Below are 24,681 nucleotides of genomic sequence, written 5' to 3'. Positions count from 1 at the left end.
CCGTTGACTTTCATCCCTCTGGATTTGGTAGGGTGTCCACTGAGCTTCTGATTCAGCGAGGTGCTCATTGCTGCTCCCAATCAGGCTAGAGGCTTGCCATTGTTCCTGCACCGGGAAGTGCCCGGGTTCATCCTAATTAGGCTGAACACTAGTCTCTGGATTCCATGATTCTCTTCCGTGACCCACAGCTTCTAATAGAGCTATAACACTTACCGCATGGCCCAAGGTTCCATTCCTTGGAATCCCTGAGGCCAAGAACCCCACGTCAGAGAATAAAAGGCTTGCGGCCATCTTGGGAGCAGCCGGCCCCATCTTAGGAGTGGCCCACCACCATCTTGGGAGCTCTAAGAACAAAGACCTGCTGGTAACACTATCTCTGGCCACCTATCTCTGGCCTATCTATCTCTGGTTCCTATCTCTGGCCATGGCTTGAGCCATTTGGGTGCAGTGAAGAACAGGAAACTGTAAAGAGTGGCAGCCCTGCTTCTACATAATGGATGCCAAGGTAACATAAAATTACAAGAATTTACTACACAGATCTCTGCTTTGTAGTTAGTTTTAGTAGGGGAGAAGTTTCATCAGTAGAAACGTTTTTGTTCTCATAGATTTTTTTTGGTTATTTTTTGTTTTTTGTTTTTGTTTTTGTTTTGTCTTGTAGCAGTTTTTGTGGCTATTGCCACACGTTTTTCATTCATTCCTAGTGAATGGCAGAGAGAGAGAGAGAAAGAGAGAGAGACAGAGCATGTGGCAACTAGCAGTATGTATAAGGGAATCCGATGTGGGCCATTTTAAGTTCTTAGGCAAATATGTCTTATTTTTTTCTAACCGGCCTTAATGTGAAGGGGTGAAGTGTTTGGGAGGTTTACTATTTACTAGGTTTCTTGCTTCAAGAGAGCATTCTTCTGTTGATTTGTTAATGCAATTTTTTTTAAATTGATGGAATTGTTTTGAGGCAGAGGAAGAATTATGTTTTTGTAAATCTCTGGATTCTTTTGTTTCTGTAGGACCTTTAATTTCCATTGCTGACTTCCTTCTTTCCCTTTATCACTAAGCCTTCAAAGAATGCCTCTCATTTCCAGATTGCCCCCTTTCCCCCAGAAATTATATCTTACCAAGAATTCCAAAAGTTATCTTTCACCCTTTAAGCCATTTCCTTTGGATTACTCAGAAGCTATGTTCTAAGACCTGTTCTAAGTGTGTTCCCACTAAGGATGGGATCCTTATCGGGGGTAATTTTATCTATGTTCTGCTAAGCTAGTCTCACGTTTACATTACACTTTTCCATGCATAAGCTGCCGTTGGAATATTTTGCAGTATTTATTACCCTATACACATGTCATTTGATGCATTACATTGTCTTCTAGTTATGCTGTAAGAATTTATGGTGGATGGTTTTACTTACTCTTCATGTGGACCTACATGCTTTTTTGATAATGAATAGGGATATTTAAGAAACTGCAATCGTCCTACAGGAACTCAAAAGTCTGTAATTGTATCCTTGGCTTCCTTTTGATTCAGTGGCTTTAGAGAAGTTGCTCCCCCCTCATCCCCACATCTCTGTATTAAATTTTTATTTATTGTCATATTTATTGTTTAAATAAATAAATTGGCACATGGCTATTTGGCATCAGACTTATACATACACACACACATAATTACATTATATATGATTTATATATCATTTATATCATGTATATATAATGTAATTAGCTTCAGTGTTCATAATCTTTTTATACCATTATTTTCCCCATTTTTTAATTATTTATTTTATTTTCCTTAGTTAAAACGTTTAAAAACAGATTTCTCAGGCACAGTGAGTAGGTTATTTATTTTACAAACCTTTGCATATCTAAAATATTGCTTTTCTGTTACCTTCACACCTGAATGACAACATTTTCTAACTCAAATTATTGGGTCACAAGATTTTCCGTTGCTTTATGATTTTCTGGTGCTCAATGTCAAAGAAGTTTAAGGTTCATCTGGTTCTTTTCTTTTGTAAATATCTTGTTTTTTCTTTTTTATTTTTTTTGTTACCTGTGGTTTAAATATCAATGTTATATACTCATTTTATAAAATTAATTTAGTAGATTTCCTTTTTATTCTATCTTGGTGAACATTTTAAACAGCATTAAAATTATACTTGCCTTAGAGCTTTAGTAGAATTTCCTTGTGATACTACATGAGAACTAGTGCATTTTTAAAAATTAGGTCTATAACATCTTCACATATTTCCTCTATAGTAATTGATCTGGTTGTATTTTCTGTTATTTAGGTCAGTGTTGGATATTCATGATTTCCTAGAAAAATCACGTGTTTTATCCTATAATGTATTCTCTCAAAACTAATAAAATCATCCTTTTAGTTATTAAAAAAATCTGTCCTATCTCCCAGTTTTCATGACTTAGTAACCTATGAATTTTTCTATTTTATTATTGCTATTTTCATTATTATTACAGAGTCAGCTCTTGTCTTTATTAGTGTTACCAATGTCTGATTTTGATCTTATTAATTCCTAGTTATTTAGTTAGGTTTAGTTTATTGTTCTTTGTTTTTTGGTGGATTTTTGGAAATTCCTTTTTCTAATTTATTCATTAGATTCTTAATTTTTACATTTTCTGGGCATATAAACTCTATATTCGGCTCTGGATTATTTCTTTATATTTTCTTAAGGATCAGATCTATAGCTAAATGATTTAAATGCTCATTGACACACATTCAACATTTGTATTTGTTTGGCTGAAGTTTTCCTTGTGTATTCAAGCATTTGTAACTCTGGCTCAAGGGATCTCAGACCTAGAATATTCCAAATGACTTGTCATTTACCCTTACATCTTAATAAAAGATTAGGTAGGTATAAAATTCTTGGACTAAACTTTCTTTCCTTAAGAATTTGATAGCAACATTTAGAGTTAAAAGTTGCTATGAAAAAGTCTGAAATTAATATTTTTTCTCATACAAATTATTAGCTTTAAATTCAGTCTCCTTTTCTTACCTTTGAAGGTGATAGTTTTAACAGAATATATTTCTTAGTGTTGATAAGTGAGTAAGAACTGTTTCCATGATGAAGTGTGCCCTTACAAGCTAAAAATGAATGGTTTTATTTAAAAATTGGCAAAATTATGAATATTTTTATTATTTATTTTAAAATTATAGATTCAGGGGTTACATGTGCAAGTTTTTTTCCATGGGTATATTGCATAATGTGGGGGTTTGGGCTTCTAATTAACCCATCATCAAAGTAGTGAGCATAGTATCCAATAGGTAGTTTTTCAAACCTCACCCTCCTCCTTCTCTCCCCATTTTTGGGTCCTCAGTGTCAATTGTTTTCATCTTTATGTACCTGTGCAACCATTGTTTAAGTCTTACTTATAAGTGACATCATACAGTATTTGATTTTATTTTTATGTTAATTCACTTAGGATAACGGCCACCAGCTACATCCATGTTGTTGGAAAGAACATGATTTGATTCTTTTTTAATGGCTGTGTATAATTCCATGGTGTATATGTACTAAATTTTAAAAATCCAGTCCACCATTGATGGACATCTTGGTTGATTCCATGTCTTTGCTATTGTGAATAGCAATATTCTTCCTTAATTTCATTGTTTGCCCAAAAGTCATTCAGGAAAAATTTTTTAGTTTCCATGAACTTGTGCGGTTTTGAGAGTTTCTGTTGGTATTGGTTTCTAATTTTATTCCACTGTGGTCTGAGAAGATGATTGATATGATTTCAATTTTTTTCAATTCATTGAGACTTGCTTTAGACTATGTGGTCAATTTTAAAGAATGCTTCATGCACAGATGAGAAAAATGTATATTCTGTGGCTGTTAAGGGGCATATTCTGTAGATGTCTCCTAGATCCATTGGGTCAAGAGTCCAATTTAAGTCCAGAGATGTTCAGTTTTCTGCCTCAATGATCTGTCCAGTGCTGAAGTCCCCCCACTATTATTGTATGGCTTTCTATCTCTTTTCTTAGGTCTAGTAGTATTTGTTTCATGGACCTGGGTGCTCCAATGTTTGGTGCATATATATATATATATATATATTTACGATATTTAAATATTCTGGTTGATTTAAACCCTTTATTATTATATTATGCCTTTCTTTGTTTTTTGTTTCTGTTTTTTACTATTGTTGGTTTAAAGTCTGTTTTATCTGATAGAAGAATAGCAGCCCCTGCTTTTTTTGTTGTTTTCCATTTGCATAATAGATCTTTCTCTATCCCTTTATTTTGAGTCTGTAGGTGTCATAACATTTGAGACGGGTCTACTGAAGGCAGCAGAAGATTGGGTCTTTATTATTATTATTTTTTTTATCCAATTTGTCTCTTTAGTTCTTTTAAGTTGAGCATTTAGGCTGTTTACATTCAAAGTTAATATTGATATGTAAGGTTTTGTTCCTGACGTAGTGTTGTTAGTTAGTTGTTTTGTAGTCTCTGTTGTGTAATTATTTTATAAGATCCGTGAGCTTATACATGTGCTTTCATGGTAGCAAATATTGTTCTCTTGTTTCCATGTTTAGAACCCCTTTGAGCATTTCTTGCAGAAGAGGTTGGGTGGCAATGAAGTCTCTTAGTGTTTGCTTGTCTGGAAACAATTTTATTTTTCCATTTTTGAAGCTTAATTTGGGAGGACTGGCATTCCTTTTTCTTTTTTTTGTTTTATTATTATTATACTTTAAGTTTTAGGGTACATGTGCACATTGTGCAGGTTAGTTACATATGTATACATGTGCCATGCTAGTGTGCTGCACCCATTAACTCGTCATTTAGCATTAGGTATATCTCCTAATGCTATCCCTCCCCCCTCCCCCCACCCCACAACAGTCCCCAGAGTCTGATGTTCCCCTGCCTGTGTCCGTGTGTTCTCATTGTTCAGTTCCCACCTATGAGTGAGAACATGCAGTGTTTGGTTTTTTGTCCTTGTGATAGTTTACTGAGAATGATGATCTCCAATTTCATCCATGTCCCTACAAAGGACATGAACTCATCATTTTTTATGGCTGCATAGTATTCCATGGTGTATATGTGCCACATTTTCTTAATCCAGTCTATCATTGTTGGACATTTGGGTTGGTTCCAAGTCTTTGCTATTGTGAATAATGCTGCAATAAACATAATGTGCATGTGTCTTTATAGCAGCATGATTTATAGTCCTTTGGGTATATACCCAGTAATGGGATGGCTGGGTCAAATGGTATTTCTAGTTCTAGATCCCTGAGGAATCGCCACACTGACTTCCACAATGGTTGAACTAGTTTACAGTCCCACCAACAGTGTAAAAGTGTTCCTATTTCTCCACATCCTCTCCAGCACCTGTTGTTTCCTGACTTTTTAATGATTGCCATTCTAACTGGTGTGAGATGGTATCTCATTGTGGTTTTGATTTGCATTTCTCTGATGGCCAGTGATGGTGAGCATTTTTTCATGTGCTTTTTGGCTGCATAAATGTCTTCTTTTGAGAAGTGTCTGTTCATGTCCTTCGCCCACTTTTTGATGGGGTTGTTTGTTTTTTTCTTGTAAATTTGTTTGAGTTCATTGTAGATTCTGGATATTAGCCCTTTGTCAGATGAGTAGGTTGCGAAAACTTTCTCCCGTGTTGTAGGTTGCCTGTTCACTCTGATGGTAGTTTCTTTTGCTGTGCAGAAGCTCTTTAGTTTAATTAGATCCCATTTGTGAATTTTGGCTTTTGTTGCCATTGCTTTTGGTGTTTTAGACATGAAGTCCTTGCCCATGCCTATGTCCTGAATGGTAATGCCTAGGTTTTCTTCTAGGGCTTTTATGGTTTTATGTCTAACGTTTAAGTCTTTAATCCATCTTGAATTAATTTTTGTATAAGGTGTAAGGAAGGGATCCAGTTTCAGCTTTCTACATATAGCTAGCCAGTTTCCCAGCACCATTTATTAAGTAGAGAATCCTTTCCCCATTGCTTATTTTTCTCAGGTTTGTCAAAGACCAGATAGTTGTAGATATGCGGCATTATTTCTGAGGGCTCTGTTCTGTTCCATTGATCTATATCTCTGTTTTGGTACCAGTACCATGCTGTTTTGGTTACTGTAGCCTTGTAGTATAGTTTGAAGTCAGGTAGTGTGATGCCTCCAGCTTTGTTCTTTTGGTTTAGGATTGACTTGGCGATGCAGGCTCTTTTTTGGTTCCATATGAACTTTAAAGTAGTTTTTTCCAATTCTGTGAAGAAAGTCATTGGTAGCTTGATGGGGATGGCATTGAATCTATAAATTACCTTGGGCAGTATGGCCATTTTCACGATACTGATTATTCCTACCCATGAGCATGGAATGTTCTTCCATTTGTTTGTATCCTCTTTTATTTCCTTGAGCAGTGGTTTGTAGTTCTCCTTGAAGAGGTCCTTCACGTCCCTTGTAAGTTTGATTCCTAGGTATTTTATTCTCTTTGAAGCAATTATGAATGGGAGTTCACTCATGATTTGGCTCTCTGTTTGTCTGTTATGGTGTATAAGATTGCTTGAGAATGCTTGTGATTTTTGTACATTGATTTTGTATCCTGAGACTTTACTGAAGTTGCTTATCAGCTTAAGGAGATTTTGGGCTGAGACAATGGGGTTTTCTAGATATACAATCGTGTCATCTGCAAACAGGGACAATTTGACTTCCTCTTTTCCTGATTGAATACCCTTTATTTCCTTCTCCTGCCTAATTGCCCTGGCCAGAACTTCTAACACTATGTTGAATAGGAGTGGTGAGAGAGGGCATCCCTGTCTTGTGCCAGTTTTCAAAGGGAATGCTTCCAGTTTTTGCCCATTCAGTATGATATTGGCTGTGGGTTTGTCATAGATAGCTCTTATTATTTTGAGATATGTCCCATCAATACCTAATTTATTGAGAGTTTTTAGCATGAAGCGTTGTTGAATTTTATCAAAGGCCTTTTCTGCATCTATTGAGATAATCATGTGGTTTTTGTCTTTGGTTCTGTTTATATGCTGGATTACATTTATTGATTTGCGTATATTGAACCAGCCTTGCATCCCAGGGATGAAGCCCACTTGATCATGGTGGATAAGCTTTTTGATGTGCTGCTGGATTTGGTTTGCCAGTATTTTATTGAGGATTTTTGCATCAATGTTCATCAAGGATAGTGGTCTAAAATTCTCTTTTCTGGTGTGTCTCTGCCCGGATTTGGTATCAGGATGATGCTGGCCTCATAAAATGAGTTAGGGAGGATTCCCTCTTTTTCTATTGATTGGAATAGTTTCAGAAGGAATGGTACCAGTAAGTCCCCAATCTCTCTGGCTTGTAAGGTTTCTGCTGAGAAGTCTGCTGTTAGTCTGATGGAATTTTCTTTACAGGCAACTTGGCCCTTTTCTCTAGCTTCCCTTAAGATTTTTTCTTTCGCATTGACTTTGGATAGTCTGATGACTATATGCCTTAGGGTTGGTCATCTTGTATAGTATCTTGCAGGTGTTCTCTGAGTTTCTTGTGTCAGGATATTGACCTCTTTTGCAAGATTAGGAAAATATTCCTGAATTATTCCCTCAAATATGTTTTCCAAGTTGCTTACTTTTTCTTCTGTCTCAGGAGTGCCAATAAGTCATAGGTTTTTTGCTTTGTGTAATCTCATATTTCTCAAAGGCCTTATTTGTTTTGTAAAATTCTTTTTTCTTTATTTTTGTCTGACTAGGTAAATTCAAAAGACCAATCTTTAAACTGAAATTCTTTCTTCTGCTTCGTCTAGCTTATTCTTAAAGCTTCCAATGGTATTTTGAAATTCCATTTGTGAAATGTTCAATTCCAGAAGTTCTATTTGTTTTTTTCTTAATATAGCTGTCTCATCTTTCATATCCTGAATCATGTTTCTGTTTTCTTTGTATTGAATTTCAACTTTCTCTCAGATCTCATTGAGTTTCCTTGCAATCCATGTTTTGAATTATTTATATGTTATTTCAGACTTTTCAATTTGGTTAGGATCCACTTTTAGAGAACTAGTGCAATCCTTTAAGTCACTCTGGCTTTTTGTATTGCTGGTGTTCTTGTGCTGATTCCTTCTCATCTGAGGGAGCTGTCACTTCATATTTTTGAATTTGTTATTGTTTGGATGAGACTTTATTATTTTTAAATTCTTTTCTGTCTTGAGTGTATAACTGTTGTGTATGTTGTCTATGATTGTTTGGCTTTACTTCTGGGTGTTTTCCAGGAACCAAGGCTCTGTATGGGTTCCTTGGTTGTGGATAATTTCTGTTTGGTGGCTTTCTCAGATGGTGCTTGTTGTAGCAATGTATTGGACATAAGAGCCAACACACTATCTCCGGTGGGACTTAGGGTACAGGGGTCTCAGGAAGCTTATCTTGTGGATTTGCACTAAAGTCCTTCTGGCACTAGGATTTTTATTTGGTGATGCAGTTCAGTATGCAGACGAGTAGACACTGCTTAAGTTTGCCCTCAGGTAGGCTAATGTTGAGTGGAAACACCTTCCTTGTTAGGGGACCTGGGGGGAAGGGATCATGTTGGGTTGCACTGAGGTCTTGGAAAAGGGGTGTGGGGTGCACCAGCATCTCACCTGGAGCTGGCAGGAATGTTCTCTGATTATCTATCACACCCCTGTTGCACGGCTCATGACTTCAGTTCATAAAGACTTTGTCCTTTGGTTTCATGGTGCAGTACCATTGTGGGCTGCACATATGACCCTCTGATGGCTACCACCAAAATCGACTTATGGTAGAACCTCTTATTCTAGTCCAGAGAAGGCAACTCCATAACTTTTCTGTCTTCTGTTGCCAGATTCTACTGCTCTGTGTAGGGAGGGAGAGTTGGGCCCTGCTCTTTTTTTAAGCCCAAGTGGCATGGACTCACTTTCACTAGCAGTGTAGCCACTAGGAAAAACATAAAAAATTTTTTCTCTGAGTGCAAACATGCTGACCCTCAGCATGAAGAACCACTGTTGCATTCACAACAGTGTGCTGTGAAGGTGGTAGATAACTCCCTCTTCCATGTCCCTTCCTAGACATAGATACTGGCCCCTTCCGCAATTGGTGTTGGCCATTTCTTTTGTCCCAAAGGGGATTTAGTAGTCTTGCCTGCCTTCCCTTAGAAGAGACCCACTCTGAGGGTTAGATCTCCAGGTAACTGAGGACCCACCAGTCCCCTATGCTTGCCAATATCAGAGTGGGCTGTGGAGTATGTTTGCAGAGCATCTGGTGGTGTGCTGACTCAAAGGCAGAGAATCCCTGGCAGGGCAGTGGCCCACATTGGATGTACAGCCAGTATGGTGCCCACCTTCTCAGCTTGGCTCTGAGGAGAGCGTGTGTACATTTTCTTAGGTTGGCTACCTGGTTCTCTGTCCCCAGAAATTTCCCCAATTACCAGTGATAGCAATGTCCTAGGCCGTGAGGGCAGAGGGTCTCTTTAGCAGTTTGGCAGTAAGCAGATTGTCAGAGGGGTAAGGGAAGCAGGGAACACTTCCATCGACCCTTTCTGTGGGGGTCTTAGTTCCTTTGGGGTCAATCTCTACTAGATTCTTTCTGATTCTTTCTGATTTCCATTTTTGCACCTTAGCTTCTTCCTGAGGGCACTCCAACAGATCTTGATTCTCTTCCCTCAATTTTCTGGGTTTTTTTTTTTTTTTTTTTTTTTTTTTGACAGAGTCTTGCTCCGTCTCCCAGGCTGGAGTGCAGTGTGCAATCTTGGCTCACTACCTCCTGGGTTCAAGCTATTCTCCTGCCTCAGCCTCCCAAGTAGCTGGGATTACAGATGTGCACCACCAAGCCTGGCTAATTTTTGTATTTTTAGTAGAGACAGCGTTTCACCATGTTGGTCAGGCTGTTCTCAAACTCCTGACCTCAAATGATTCACCTGCCTCAGCCTCCCAAAGTGCTGGGATTACAGGCATGAGCCACCACACCTGCCCTCTTTCCTCAGTTTTCTGTTCAGAACTTGTTCATTCACCAGTAACTTTGATCTTTCTGAGGAGAACTGACATCCGATGTCCGTAGTCAGTCATCTTGAAAAAAGCCAAAACTACAAAAATTTTAAAATATTTTTCGTCCTATTATTTCAGATCTTTTTTGGGGGGGGTGGGGTGGAGAAAGAGGGCACAGAGGAAGACATCAATTATAATTATGTTGGGTTTTCTTTGCCTGATGTCCATATAATGTTCTTTCTAACACTTTTCTTTCAAAAAAAATTTTTTTTATTTTACTTAAAGTTTCAGGATACATGTGCAGAATGTGCAGGTTTGTTACATAGGTATACGTGTGCCATGGTGGTTTTCTGCACCTATTGACCTGTCCTTTAAGTTCCCTCCCCTCACTCCCCACCCCTACGACAGGCCCTGGTGTGTGTTGTTCCCCTGCCTGTGTCCATGTGTTCTCATTGTTCAACTCCCACTTATGAGTGAGAACATGTGGTGTTTGGTTTTCTCTTCCTGTGTTAGTTTGCTGAGGATGATGGCTTCCAGCTTCATCCATGTCCCTGCAAAGGACTTGATTTAATTCCTTTTTATGGCTGCATAGTGTTCCATGGTGTATTTGTACCACATTTTCTTTATCCAGTCTTTCATTGATGGGCATTTGGGTTAGTTCCATGACTTTGCTATTGTAAATAGTGCTGCAATAAACATATGCGTGCATGTGTCTTTATAGTAGAATGATTGATATGATTGATATTCCTTTGGGTATATACCCAGTCATGGGATTGCTGGATCAAATTGTATTTCTAGTTCTAGATCGTTGAGGAATCACCATACTGTCTTCCACAATGGTTGAACTAATTTACATTCCCACCAACAGTGTAAATAACATTTTTCATTTTATTTGTTTTTATTTTATTTTGCTTCTTTCCTCAAGCCTATCATTTGCATCCTTTACTGTGTTTGCCAGTTTCCAATTTCTGCTTCTAATTTGTCCTTTATTTCTGTTATAGTTTAAGTTAGTTTTTGTGACTTCTTTTGTTGCTTTCTCATCTCTTCCTTCTTATTTTAGAGAGAATTTTTAAAAGGTAATTAAGGTTCTGATTACTTTAATCTTTATTTTTATGAAAATTCTCTTGCCTACATTATTATGTGCTCCATCAAAAATTTTTAGAATGAGTATATTTTATCTGTCAGTTATTTCTATATTTCTTTCCTTTGTTTATTTGTAGTACCTTTGTCATAGTTCTGTGTTAGTTTTTTTGATTTTATTACAATTCATATTTGAGTGAAGTTAGGACTTCTTAGACTTGGAATTCACTTTGAAGCTTCCTATGGGCTGAGAATAAAGACTATGTTTTAAGCTTGTGGAAATTCTCCTTATGACCCAGAAGTGTGTGTGTGGGTGTGTGTGTGTGTGTTTGACTTTTTTTGCCTTTACTTTTCCTAACACACTGAATTAACCTGGCAGTGTGACTCACAATATGCAAAATCTTTTATTCCCTGCCTTGCTGACAAATATCTTTCAGCAAACATGGCCTCTCTGTTTTATTTCTTACCTATCCTTGATTTACCTGTTGCTTGAGATATTGTAGCAAAATGAGTCTAGAGAAGTGATTGCTACCAAGCAATATTATTCTCATTAATTCAAACCAGTGCTCATTAGTTAGGAGTCTGCTTATTTTGGAGATCTGTGCTCTGACAGGTTTGTCTGATATTTATAGACATAAGCATATGTTCTACATTTCTTTCATGAGTCTGCTGGACTTTATTGAGTAGCTCTTTCTCAGAAATTTTGGTAAGTTATAGTTGTTTCTTGGTTTTGTTGAAAATGGAGATAGTACTCTTATTGTTTATTTTCTTTGAGTTTTGTGTGATATCTAAGAATGGAAAGGAGAAACCACAATCTTTTACTGACATTTTGAAACTGGGAGTACTCTCCTTTCACAATATTTTGAAGATTCAAAGCAAAGACAAAATAAATCCAAAGCAAATGAAAACAAAATTTTCCTCGGTTTATTACAGAAAATCATATTAAGAGTTTTTTCCTTGTAAATCTTCACAATACTCTCTTTATTGCTGCATTTTTTATGGGCCTAATGTTGGCGTTTCTTCTGGTTACTGACAGGGGACATTTTAATCAGCTAAATTTTAGAATTTGCATCACGAAGGATTGGTGCTATGTTCTAGGTCTCCACCATCTACTTCTGGGGGTCTGAAAAATTATCTTTCTTAAACAAACTTTAAGTTTGGTCTCTGTCCTTGTTAGAATGCAGGTGTTTAGTGCAAGTTTTCTGGATCTTTTCTTGCTCTGTCAGATTCTATCACTAAACAAAAGGGTATGATGCAATTTACAATTTTTTAAACAGTGGAATTACATGAAATACTATCGCTTTCTACTTGTGCTTCTAACAGTCTTCTTGTCTCTGCCTAGGTTTGGAGGATTAAATATGATATGTTTCAATGAGTCTCTTCTCATTCCTATGTACTTTCTTCTGTGCCACCTTCTGGAAATTACCATTTTGAAATGATGATAATAAAAACAGTATAATAGGAATAAATGTGGAGAGGGTAAAACCTTGGCTTTATTTGGTTCCTCTGAAGTTACAGAATGGGTACTTGTTTGTTTAGTCAGTACATCTTCACTGTTTCAGAGTTAGGCACTTACAGAGAAGGTGAATAAAAGCTTTTCCCCAACTTTACTGGGTCCATCTGGCCTGTTCTGGTTCAGAGATTAGAGCATGTGTTGTGCAGCTCAAGAATGTACTTCTTGATTTTATCCACACGGCTGATGCAATTAGTTGAAATTCCACCCAGATTTGGCATATGGTCTTCTGTTATCTTGAATTTGCAGTGATGTTACCAGCTTAAAAAAAAGCTTTTATATTTTTATGAATATTTTAATAGGAAGTGGGAGAGCTGCCATAAGCATTTTAAGCCTGCCACAATATTAACTTCCATATTCACACAATGAAGCCACTCCTTAAATGTCTTGAGAGCAGGGACTCATATACATATATATGTGTGTATATATATATATGTGTATATATATATGTGTGTGTGTATATATATGTGTGTGTGTGTGTATATATACATATACACACATATATAAAATCTCCAGGGCTCTTTACTAAGTGCCCAATAAGCACATTTTCCTCTAGAACTGATAAAAGTTAAGCTGTTCTAGGTTTTTACTTTAATATACTAATTATGAACTTTATATTAACCTAGCTCTGGATACTATGAGTACATGAAAGTGATAAAACTAATGTGTAAAAAATATATACTTCAAACTTTCTGTTAACTTTACAAATATTACTCTATTTGAAGTTTCCTGTCTTTTTAAAGAAAAAAAACTAGGTGTAAATAAATGTGACTTTAAAAAGACTTAGAGGTTGTACTCTTGTTAACTATGAATAAGGTTTCCTTTAGTTCAATGTGCCAAATTGCTCGCGACACAGTGAAACATTCAGCTTTGTCACATTATTAAATAACCAATTAGTTACAAAAATTTCCACTATTGTCAAGAGACACACAGGGGTTAAAGGAGCCTGCATATCATCCAGTTTACTCCGGGAATCATTTACTTTACTTATCAGTCTTCACTACTGTATTCATCAGTATCTTAGTATTTACTTTACTTATCAACAGCAGTATCTATCTATTGCATAATGACAATTATTATTATAGGGTCTATTTTTTTCCTTTTATTTTTGTTGACACGTGATAATTGTACACATATATGGGATACAGGGGGACATTTTGATACATGTATACAATGTGTTATGATCAAACCAGGGTAATAGGCATATCCATCACCTCAAATATTTATCATTTCTTTGTGTTGTGAGCACTCAAAATCTGTTCTGCAACACTGTAGGATAAATATAATTTATTGTATAGGGTCTATTTTAGACCAGTACATTTTGCAACATCATCAAAGATCCCATGCCTGTGGAAGTAGATTGTAAGTACTCCTTCACTTATATCATACCTATCTGAAGGTAAAGGTTATCTTTTTTTTTCTCCCGTTACAATGACCACTGGGCACAAAGTGTTCCATAAGGCTCAATCTAGAAGTATGCTTTAGTGGATGAATTATGAAATTTACAGTTAGAAGACCTGAGTTTGAGTTTCAAGCTCTGCCATTTATGAGCTGTATGACTTTGGGCATGTTGTTCTCTCTCTGTCTCTCTTATTTCGGAAAGGTATGTGAATGAGTAAATTTATTTGAATAAGCTTGGTAAACTATAAATATGCTATAAAGCAGCAAGCCGCATTGACTGTGTGTAGTGTTTCTTCAGATAGATGGCATTCAATTATGACCAGAGCCAGATCAACTGGGCAATTGACTGGACCACTAAAATGTCACATAAAATGTTAAGAGATGAAGAAAATTTATTTGTCAGAACTCCTGGATAAAGAGAGACGGGAAGTGAGTCTGCATGTGTTTTCAAGCAGCATTTTCATAAGCCACTTCAGATGGAGGAATAGACCCTGAAAGGATATGCTCAACTATCAACAGATGGTACCTAAAATGCTGTCTAAGGAAGGTCAAGCAGGTTAACTTCAGCCTTCTGTTCTTCCGAGTGGAAGACAGAATCTGGAACTGACAATGGGACCTTCTTTTCCTTTCCTTCCTTCAACACACCTGAGATATCTCTATAAATAAATACTGAACTATGATTTAGAAAAATATCAGCTTAAAGGGGTTACTACATCAGTAGCCTCTCTGGGAAAAGCACAAGATGTGATCTGGTCATCATCACAATGATATTAAAATTTTGCAGTGACATGGGAGTTGCAGTAAATAAGAGCTAAGTGTCATCAGTGCTAAGTTCTTGACCATCTTCATCTCCTGGCATTACTCATTCTGACTTAAATCTCTGTGGTTCAGCTTCTAACTTACAGATCAAAATCTGTCAGATTTCTTGTAAACTTATAGCCCTTGAAATATCCAATGGTGGCTTCCTGCTTTATTTAGTATTAAAGAAGTTTCTCATCACCTCTCCATGCTAGGGCCAAGTGTCTATATTTGTGGATGTGCTCAGCCCATAGGAATTAAATTGGCCATCTTCTGTCTTTCAGGGATTGGTTGCATGAAATGCTGATTATTTTGCCTTATGAGCCACCCCTGGTATGTGTAGGTAAGAAGTATAGACCATAGTTGATGTGGTTTGAATGTTTGTCTCCTCCAAATCTCATGTTGAAATGTGACTGCCAATGCTGAAGGCGAGGCCTAGTAGGAAGTATTGTATCTTGGGAGCAGATCCCTCACAAATGGCTTAGCACCATCCTCTTGGTGATCCATGAGTTCTCGCTCTGTTAGTTCACACAAAATCTGGTTGTTTAAAAGATTCTGAGACCTCCCCACCATCCCCTGTCTTGCCCCCCACCAACCCCTCCCTCTTGTTCCATCTCTTACCATGTGACATGTCTACTCCTTCTTTGCTTCACCTTCTGCACCTTCTGCCATGAGTAAAAGCTCCCTGAGGCCTCACCAGAAGCCGAGCAAATGCTGGCACCATACTTCCTGTACAGCCTGCAGAACCGTGAGCCAGTTCAATCTCTTTTCTTTATAAAGTACCCAGCCTCAGGTATTTCTTTATAGCAATGCAAGAACAGACTAACACAACAATAGATGCCACTGCTTGGGTCTAAAGATTGCTTTTTTAAAATACTAAAGTTCAAGAGATAATTTATAAAAGCTGACAATATTATGTGAGTTTCCCTGAAAATTGTTTTGACTCTCTGGACCTCAGAGCAAGCCCTTTTTAGAACAGAAACTATTTGTTTATACAGTCTGGCTTGGAGGATGATTTATTATATATTCATCTGAGAAAACTGCAACTCAGGCAATTTAGGACTTTTAACTATTTTTAAAACCTCCAACAGCAATGGGATATGTTTCCAGACAAAAGCAATGTCACTTGATGAATAATCCACTTGTTATTTATCTTTCTGCTTTTGGGAGACAATGCTAAGTCAGCTAAGGACATCTCCAAAAGGGTGTTATTATTAATAGAAATTAAGTGGTGTACCACACAGAATATGTTTTCTTCAATTAAATTCTAAAATGAGATGGAAAATAGTTCAATAACCCTAGAGCTGATATCTGATTTAGGATATTTTTCTGCATATAATTTAATTTAATCTTGGCTTTGTATGAAATTTATAAAATTTCAACGAGATTAAACCATAGATGCTAGTATTAATTTGCTTAATGCAACCTAATCCTTTTGGTCTTGCTTATGGTCTGAGAAGCCTCTCAGGACCTTGACCTCTTTTTGCTCATGGCTTTAAGGCTTTGTGAGGATATAGGTGGTACATAGAAGGGTGAAGCCATAAACTGTTATATAAGCTATGTAAATGCGAATCCATCACTTTCTTGCTTAAAATCATCCTAAGCGTCATCCTAGTTTTCAAGGCAAAGTTAAAATTGTTTAATATGCAACACATACCCACCATGATGAAACCCTTGATCACTTTTTAAATTTTATCACTGATCAATCCTTCCCAACTTCCCCTGAAAGATACACAAGATACACATACATACACAAAGACGGGCACACACACTCCCCATTGCAGCTTCTCAAGAATATTTTGTTCTGTCATGCTTCCTCACTTTTTCCCTGCTATTTTCTCTGTTCAAAATGTCTTTTTCTCCCTTATTTGCCTGATCAATTTATTTATCTTTAAAGACTCAGCTCTCCGCTTTAGTACCACTTTCCAAGTTTCCCCCTTCTTTGTGTTTCCTTGTTACTGTATTCATATCTCTATCATTAACATTCATCATCCTACGTATAATTGTTGATTTCCTCATCTGTCTCCTCCAACTAAACTGTGAGCTCCTTATTAAGGTAGGATCATTACATTTTCTTGCTATATTCTGAGATCCAAAGTAGTATCTAGGCTGCAGGAGGCATCCAAATCTGTTTTTGATGGGTGAATGAATGAATGCATCAACTAATGATACAATTGATCAATGAAGAGTGACTAAGTAAGATTAGTAGCTGGTCTCTGGCCATCTTCTGCTCTATATAAGGGATCAGAGTAGGAAAGAGACTGAAATTAGAGCTCATAGCAATTTTAGGGAGGGAATTTTAAGTTCAGAACACCATAGCTTTTCTTTCAATAGCTCTGCAGTAGTTCCTGATTTTCCAAAGAGGACACTTTTTAATACAGAGGAGCTTCAGTCTTTTACCTGACGCAGGACTTATCACTCTGTGCAGTTAGAGGTCAGTTCAGAGTTGGTAATGGAAGAGGGTGAAGTTCAAGGACTAATATAGACAGCTAACCACCGATAATTATGTCAGAGGCATTTGAACCAGAGAAACTCCATCTTGAATAGGGGCTGGGTGAAATAAGACTGAGACCTGCTTGGCTGCATTCTCAGGAGTTTAAGGCATTCTAAGTCACAGGATAAGATAGGAGGTCAGCACAAGATACAGGTCATAAAGACCTTGCTGATAAAACAGGTTGCAAGTAAAGAAGCTGGCCAAAACCCACCAAAACCAAGATGGCAACAAGAGTGACTTCTGGTCATCCTTACTGCTACACGCCCACCAGCGCCACGACAGTTTACAAATGCCATGGCAATGTCAGGAAGTTACCCTATATGGGTCTAAAAAGGGGAAGCATGAATAATCCATCTTTTGTTTAGCATATAATCAATAAATAACCATGAAAATGGGCAGCCAGCAGCTCTTGGGGCTCCTCTGCTTATGGATTAGCCATTCTTTTACTCCTTTACAGTCTTAATAAACTTGCTTTCACTTTACTCCATGGACTTGCCTAGAATTCTTTCTTGAGCGAGATCCAAGAATCCTCTCTTGGGGTCTAGATTGGGACCCCTTTCCGGTAACAATTAGACTGATCAAAAAAGCCAGTAGACAGATTATCATTAATGTGGAGCAGTAACGTGTCATGGTTACCATTTCCAGACAGTTGTTGAGAGAACACACATCTAGGACAGCAATTAAATTGGACACTGATTCTCTTTGGAGTGCCAGGGAAATGTGTGGTTCTATAAAGGTATATTTTGTACACACAGCCATAAGCACATATACACATTTATGTACACACAACTGAGAAAGAACAATTAAATTGCAGTTACTCCTAGGGAAGATAAAAGAGATTCTCTAATTTTTTGTTTTTGTTTTTTCTCACATCCAAGAACTTTACTGCCCACAGCTCTGCGCAGAGGCAAGGGCTGGTGAGAGCGGATCCACCCAGGAAGTCTCTGTAACGGGAACCCATAAGGGACACTCTAGCTAACATTCTAGATACCAGGGAGATGAGGGCGACTCCCCGGATGCGGGAACAGGCCAGATCTTTATAAATAAACATCCAGTGAAGAGAAATGACAACTCTAATTCATTCGCATATACAGAGCACTCTAGGAGGATGAGGCAACCGGGGACCTGGCGGGGTGATGAGTGGGCCCAGATGTCCGCGGCACCGGGAGACTGAGAGCAAGGCTGGGGCGGCAGAAGATGGGTACTTGGGGTATGGTGAATGTACAAGACCAGCTACTTGGGGCGGCTGCCTGGGGTGTGTGTGTGTGTGTGTGTGTGTGTGTGTGAGGCTGTTCGTTCTGGAATGAGGAGGGGTGGTCTTTACATCATATTCTGTGGCTGGTGGGCTCAGAGAGGGGCTACTTTGTGGAGAGGATTAGGGCCATGATGAGACCATAGAGGCCGAGCACCTCGCCAAAGACGAGTATCAGAATCATGCCCACAAATAGTCGGGGCTGCTGGGCGATGCCCCGCACACTGGCACCCCCTACGAAGATGATGGCACAGCCGGCTGCCAGGCTGCTCAGGCCCACACTCAGGCCGGTACCCCGCTGGAGGTCCTATGAAAATAAAATTTAAATCAGTGCACGTACTCTTACCTTAAAATCTGCACATTAAATGAAGCATTAGAAACAGATTTGTTGGTCAAAATCATGACCTGCCTTATAATTAGGCAGAGTGTCTGTATTTTGGGCAAGAGAAGGATCCCATTGATCCAACCACTTGCCAGAGGGCTTGACATTCGCATCACTAATTTGTTTAAGATGTCATGCTTTTGGAATTTTCCTATTGAAATATTAGTTTCCCTAGAAAGAATATATCACATTTACTTATAATGAACTCTAGACTCTTAAATGAATCAATTAGTTTAACATTGCCTAACAGAGAGCCAAAGGAAATGGGACAATAGAAGGTTTCTTTTTTATTTATAGGTAAGAAAAGTCCAGCACCTGGGATATTGCCCTAAGAGAGTGAGCATCATCAGGAAGGTCGATCACAGGAGACTGCACAGCCATGGACAGCAGGAGGGAGGTTGTCACCTGGGGAACTGGGGTGAAGGCAAATTAGAGCAAGGAACTGACAAAGGAAGATGAGGAGATGCTGAAATCAAATACATCCACAATTTTGTTAGTATTACAAACTAATTAATAGAAAAGGCAGCTTCTCAAAGTACCTAACAGAAAGGGAAATAAAAATAAAAAATATATTTAGTCTATGTTATACACTGTAAAGACAACTTGGGTCTAGGTTTTAGACCAAACTTAAGATTTTCAGAGTACTAGTCATAGCTAACATCCACAACTACAGTGACTGCATCTATTCTGGGTATCACATTTAGGCTTCATCAATGAGATATCTAGGAAATATACTCTTCTTGGCATGTCTCAAAGACACTAAAATCCAGATATCTAAGGACATGTGTCTTTATTGCTTCTCTAGAAGTGGTGATAATTATGCATCCTACATTCTAGTGACTTAATCCTTATTGCCACCAACTGAATCCCTTTTAGAGAATTTATCAGAAGTCATGTGTATTAGCAGATTTACTATATAACTCTATCTTATCTTTACATTAACTTGTACCAAGCCAAAGCAACCCAACCCATGGCACTGTCTCTACAACTACAAAGTTAATAAGTAGGAGACAGCTCCAGTCTTGAATTCTTTAGAAGAGGTACAGTTAATTACACTGAAATAGAATTTGTTATTGAGTGACACATGAAGGGTGAGTAAAAAGAAAAAAAAAATGGCCAATGGCTAGCCTCTTGATGATTGAAGATAGGCTTAATTTGGTTTGTAACTCATCTATTTATGAGGTATGTGATCTTGACTTTAAATAAACACATTTGGTTTCCTTACCTAAAATATAAGCCCAGCTAGAATATTGCCCAATCATGGAATTACTAGGGTTTATTTCCCACCCACTGGTGGGGTTTAGGAAAGAATTTCCTGGGAGAAGAGGCATGAAAAGCATAAAGAATTAGATCGCTGATTTCAAATCTTTGGAGTGTTTGGCTGTGAGCCATGAGCATTTTTAAAAGTTCAAAGAGCAGAGGCAGGTCAGAAAAGGGGAGTGAAGAGTTAAGGGTCAGAGACCAAGTCAGGCCTTAGCTTAACAGGAAGGAACAGGGCTAGGATCCCATGGAAGTGGGTGACAGCTGGGGACAAATTAGAAGGGGTTATGACTTGCTACAGATCAGCTCAGACAATAAAAATGCATTAACTCACAAGGTAACTGTGAGCACAGACTATTAAAAGTCATGTAAGTTGAGACATTTAAAAAACTGTACAGCCCTAACAGATATTACTATTTTTATCTTATGCAGTAAAGATGAAACAACTGCCAAAAAAAGTTTGTCAAGATAACCCCATCAGGGGACAACAAACAGCTGTCCTCCTTTTATGCTATGGAACATGCACTTGGCATTCACAGAAAACGTGCCTTTGCTTCTCCTCATGTGTCTGACACTCTATTAGACTCAGGGCATTCACCTTCTGCTTTGATCTCTGGGTGCTTTTAGTGAATCCTCTAATTCTCAACCATAAAGGCTAATGCGATAGCAGACTTCAGGCATTTTTCATCAAGAAATCTCTCAACTCCTGTTACCTAAAGTTAAAAAATGCATTTCTGAAGGGCACAGTTATTTTTTTCCTGTTCTCCTATTTGTTGAGTGCTTTGTCCTGGTGGGCTGATGTGCTTACATTCCATTACCATAAATTCAATTGTTGGAGAATTTGCTCTCAATATTTTGCCCTCTGGAGACAAAGATACATTAAGAATGAATTGTCTTTAGCAAGTTGCTTGCTTTTGTTTTGTTGATGAGTTCTCTGAACTTTTTACTGCCTGTTTGAAGCTATTATTCCTTTTAAACAGCTTTTTATTTTCTCAAACATTACTGGTCACTTTACTGTCCAGTGAATACTTTTTCTAACTACAGGTAGACATTTAACTGCTAGCTATAGAGGAACCAGTGTGCTAGAGATCCTTCCTTTATGTGTTAATTCAAAAGATCAATTTGTCATCATTTTTCTTATGGAACTATCTCTCTCCTCATTGGTCCTATTGCTTTTCCCTCATTTTTCAATGATGTGCATATTCTTGGGCAGGCAGGTTATGCTGCCCTTTTTTTATAATATTATTCTAACATTCAGTCTGCTCCATTAATATGCCTCAGTTCAGAAACACAAAGTGGAATGCTCATCTCAACCTCGCTATCAAGAGCGGTTGTTGTTCTACACACTGCAATATTGGGGGGTCCTGAGGCCACAAACCATATGCATCTTCTCTGCATATAGAATATTAAACTCACAGTTTGATACAGCCACAACCTAGTGTGAGGAAGACAGCCTTGGATTAGAAGTAAGGAAACCTGGGTCCTAATTTCTGTTCTGCATCAAAAAGTTTAGAAATTTTGATTAAATGATCTCTAAGGTTCCTGATAAGTTTAGAACTCCATATTTTTAAAATTTCCTTTCTTCCTCTACATATACAGCCTTTCAGCAGTGGGAAAGGAACAGAATGCTTGGGAAAGTCTCAACAATATAGATATTTGAGCTGAAGCTTGAAAGATGAGTGTAACATTCCCAGATAAATAAAGGAAGAAAGGGGATCTAAGTACAGAAAATAGTATGTGCAATGTCACAAAAGAGCAAAATAGCATGAAGTATTTTGAGAACTTTGGTCAAATAGCTAGTTTTGGACTCAAGGGAATCTCAAACCCAGAACAACTTCTGAGCTAGTGAACTTTGTACTGTCACATCATATCACTACCTGAATAGACAGAACTTAATAGCTGACAAATTGACATTGAATCACAACTATATGAGGGATTGCAAAGGCTGGTGGGGTAAGTGGGTTTTCCCAGCTCTCAGAAAGAGGGAGCTTCACAACAGAGGCTCTAGGTCCAAGACCAGCAGATTTTATTTCCAGGATGTTCTGAAGCTTCAGTCTGGTCTGAAGACCAGACCAGTGAAAGGTTTCTGGAGCTTGAGTAAGAAACAGATTTGAAGGAGATTAGTCCTTAGTATGATTGTCCATGGTGCAGCCAGAATGAAGAGCCAAACACAGTATAGTTGCTAGACAAAGAGGCAAAAACTAGATATGAAGTTCTGGGAAAGCAGACTCAGGATGGAAGTTTGGAAGTACAGCCTGGGGATAATAGCAATAATATCTTCTACACAGGAATTTTGTGGTGATTAAATTATATAAGGCAGTTAAAATTTAACGTAGTTTCTGACATATAACAGGCACTCAAAAGTAGCTTTCGTTGTTTAAGGCACTGAAATGTAACCACTAAAGGCCTTACTCAAGGCCTTACCAGCTTCAAGTATAAAGGAACCAGACCAAAAAAGAGGGTCACATGTTCCCCAAGCCCAGAAATTGTTTTATTTTTCCCCTCTCTCCATGGGGTTCCATGTGATCTCCCAGAGAGCACTCCCTAGTGCTTTTGCACTCTTATTATGGGACCCAGGCCTTATTTCACTCCTCCAGTGTTTGGGGTTACAGTACATTGAGTTTGACATGGTGCCAACATGACACCATGACTTTGAACTAGAAGTTCTCCCCACCTCCAACTCAGAGGCCCAAGGGGCAGCTTTAGTGAACTGTAGTCAGAGAGCACTAGGGTGTGAGTTGGAAGATCTTGGTTTTCTTTGAAGCTCTACCATTAACAAGCTGGATGTCCTGTGCAAGTACTCAATTTGTCTCTACTGAATTTCTTACCTGGGAAAAGAGATGACTGAACTGGATGACACCCAAGGACTTCTCCAACTCCAGCACTATGAAACAATTACAGCACCTAAAAAACTCTTTATCAAAGTTGCCAAAAAGGCTTGACACATCATCTTGAGCATTAAATTAGCATCAGCTATATAATGCCAGATACTAAACTTTTGCTAGAAGGAAAGTGACAAAGAGAGAAATAATGCCCACAATGCTCCAAAGTCATTCTTTTAGTCAACAAGATGTTCTTCTTAATATCTCTGTGTTTGGATTGAAAAAGACATCAAAAGAAATTAGGAAGGAGGGACCAAGATGGCCAGCTAAAAACAGCTGCAAATGGAGGCTCCCACTGAGAAGAACAAAAACAGTCAGTGAATCCTGCACCAGCAACTGAGGTGCCCAGGTTCTCTCACTGGGACTGACCAGGCGGTTGGTGCGACCCACAGAGAGTGAGGAAAAGCAAGCTGGTGTGATGGCCCACCTGGGAGCCACACAGGGCAAGGGGAACTCCCACCCCCAGCCAAGGGAGGCTGTGAGTGATCATGCTACCCTGCTGGGGAAACCACACTTTTTTTCATGGATTTGTGCAGCCTGCACATCAGGAGATTCCCCCTCATGAGCCCATGCCACCAGGGCCTTGGGTCTCAAGCACAGAGCTGTGCAGATTATCTGCAGCCACTTGGCTGCAGACTGCCTAAGACTACTGGGTTCCCGAGGGGATGAGAAGGGCAGCCATCATCTGTGTGGTTGCCTGCTGCTTAAGATGACTGAGATCCCTGGGGGGAGGGGCGGCTGCCATCACTGCAGCTCCAGTCTGCTATTTTTTCCCCTGCTGGTGCTAGGGAGATTAGATGGTTTGGACCTAGGGGGAATTACCCATGGTGCAGCACAGTGGCCATGGCCGATTATGGCCAGACTGCCTATTTAGGCTGGACCCTGACCCATCTGTCCTCACCAGACAGGGCCTCCCTTCAGGAATTTCAGCAACTCCAGCCAGGGGTTTAGGCACAGAACTCTGATCTCCCCGGGAATGAGCCCCTAGAGGGAGGTGCGGCTGCAGTTTGCACAAATCAGCACACTTTGTCATTCCCCTGCTGGCTCCGAAGAATCCAGGCAATCTGGATGAGTGGGATTTCCCCCAGCACAGCACACCCCTTCTGACAAGGGGCAGCCAGAGTGTTTTGTTAAGCGGTCCTGGATCTTGTGCCTCTTGACTGGGTGAGACCCCCCAACAGGGGTCACTGGACACCTTATACAGGAGCATTCCCACTGGCATCAAGTTGGTGCACCTCTGGTATAGAGATCCCAGAGGAAGGAGCAGGCAGCCATTTTTGCTATTCTGCATCCTCCACTGGTGACACCTCCAGGTACAGGAGGGACCCTAGTGAATAGGGTCTGGATGGACCCCCAGCAAACCACCTCAGCCCTATGGAAGAGGGACCTGACTGTTAAAAGAAAAACAAACAGAAAGCAAAACAACAACATCAACAAAAAATCCCCCACAAAAACCCAATCCAAAGAACAGCAGCCTCAAAGATTGAAGCCATATAAACCCATGAAGATGAGAGAGAATCAATAAAAAAATGCTGAAAACTCAAATAGTCAGAGTGCTTCTTCTTCTCCAAATGATCGCAACACCTCCAGCAAGAGCAAAGGATTGGGCAGAGGCTGATACAGATTAACTGACAGAAGTAGGCTTCAGAAGGAGGGTAGTAACGAACTTCACTGAGCTAAAGGAGCATATTCTAACCCAATGCAAAGAAGCTAAGAACCATGATAAAA

General features: G+C 38.8%; 1 long non-coding RNA gene across 1 annotated transcript in view; it reads left to right on the top strand.

Moving 5' to 3' along the window:
* The first annotated feature begins 281 nt into the window (after window positions 1-281).
* The window catches only part of LOC107970502 (uncharacterized), a 31,622-nt gene continuing 7,222 nt past the window's right edge, over window positions 282-24,681 (top strand). The window contains exons 1-3 of the long non-coding RNA XR_001713098.2: window positions 282-505; window positions 14,968-15,026; window positions 19,109-19,303. This is a non-coding gene — a long non-coding RNA (uncharacterized LOC107970502). The remainder of the gene's footprint in view (window positions 506-14,967; window positions 15,027-19,108; window positions 19,304-24,681) is intronic.

The sequence above is a fragment of the Pan troglodytes genome, chromosome 2 (genome assembly GCF_028858775.2).
Source record: "Pan troglodytes isolate AG18354 chromosome 2, NHGRI_mPanTro3-v2.0_pri, whole genome shotgun sequence".
NCBI classification, from domain to species: domain Eukaryota; kingdom Metazoa; phylum Chordata; class Mammalia; order Primates; family Hominidae; genus Pan; species Pan troglodytes.
This window is presented reverse-complemented; position numbering and strand designations above follow the sequence as displayed.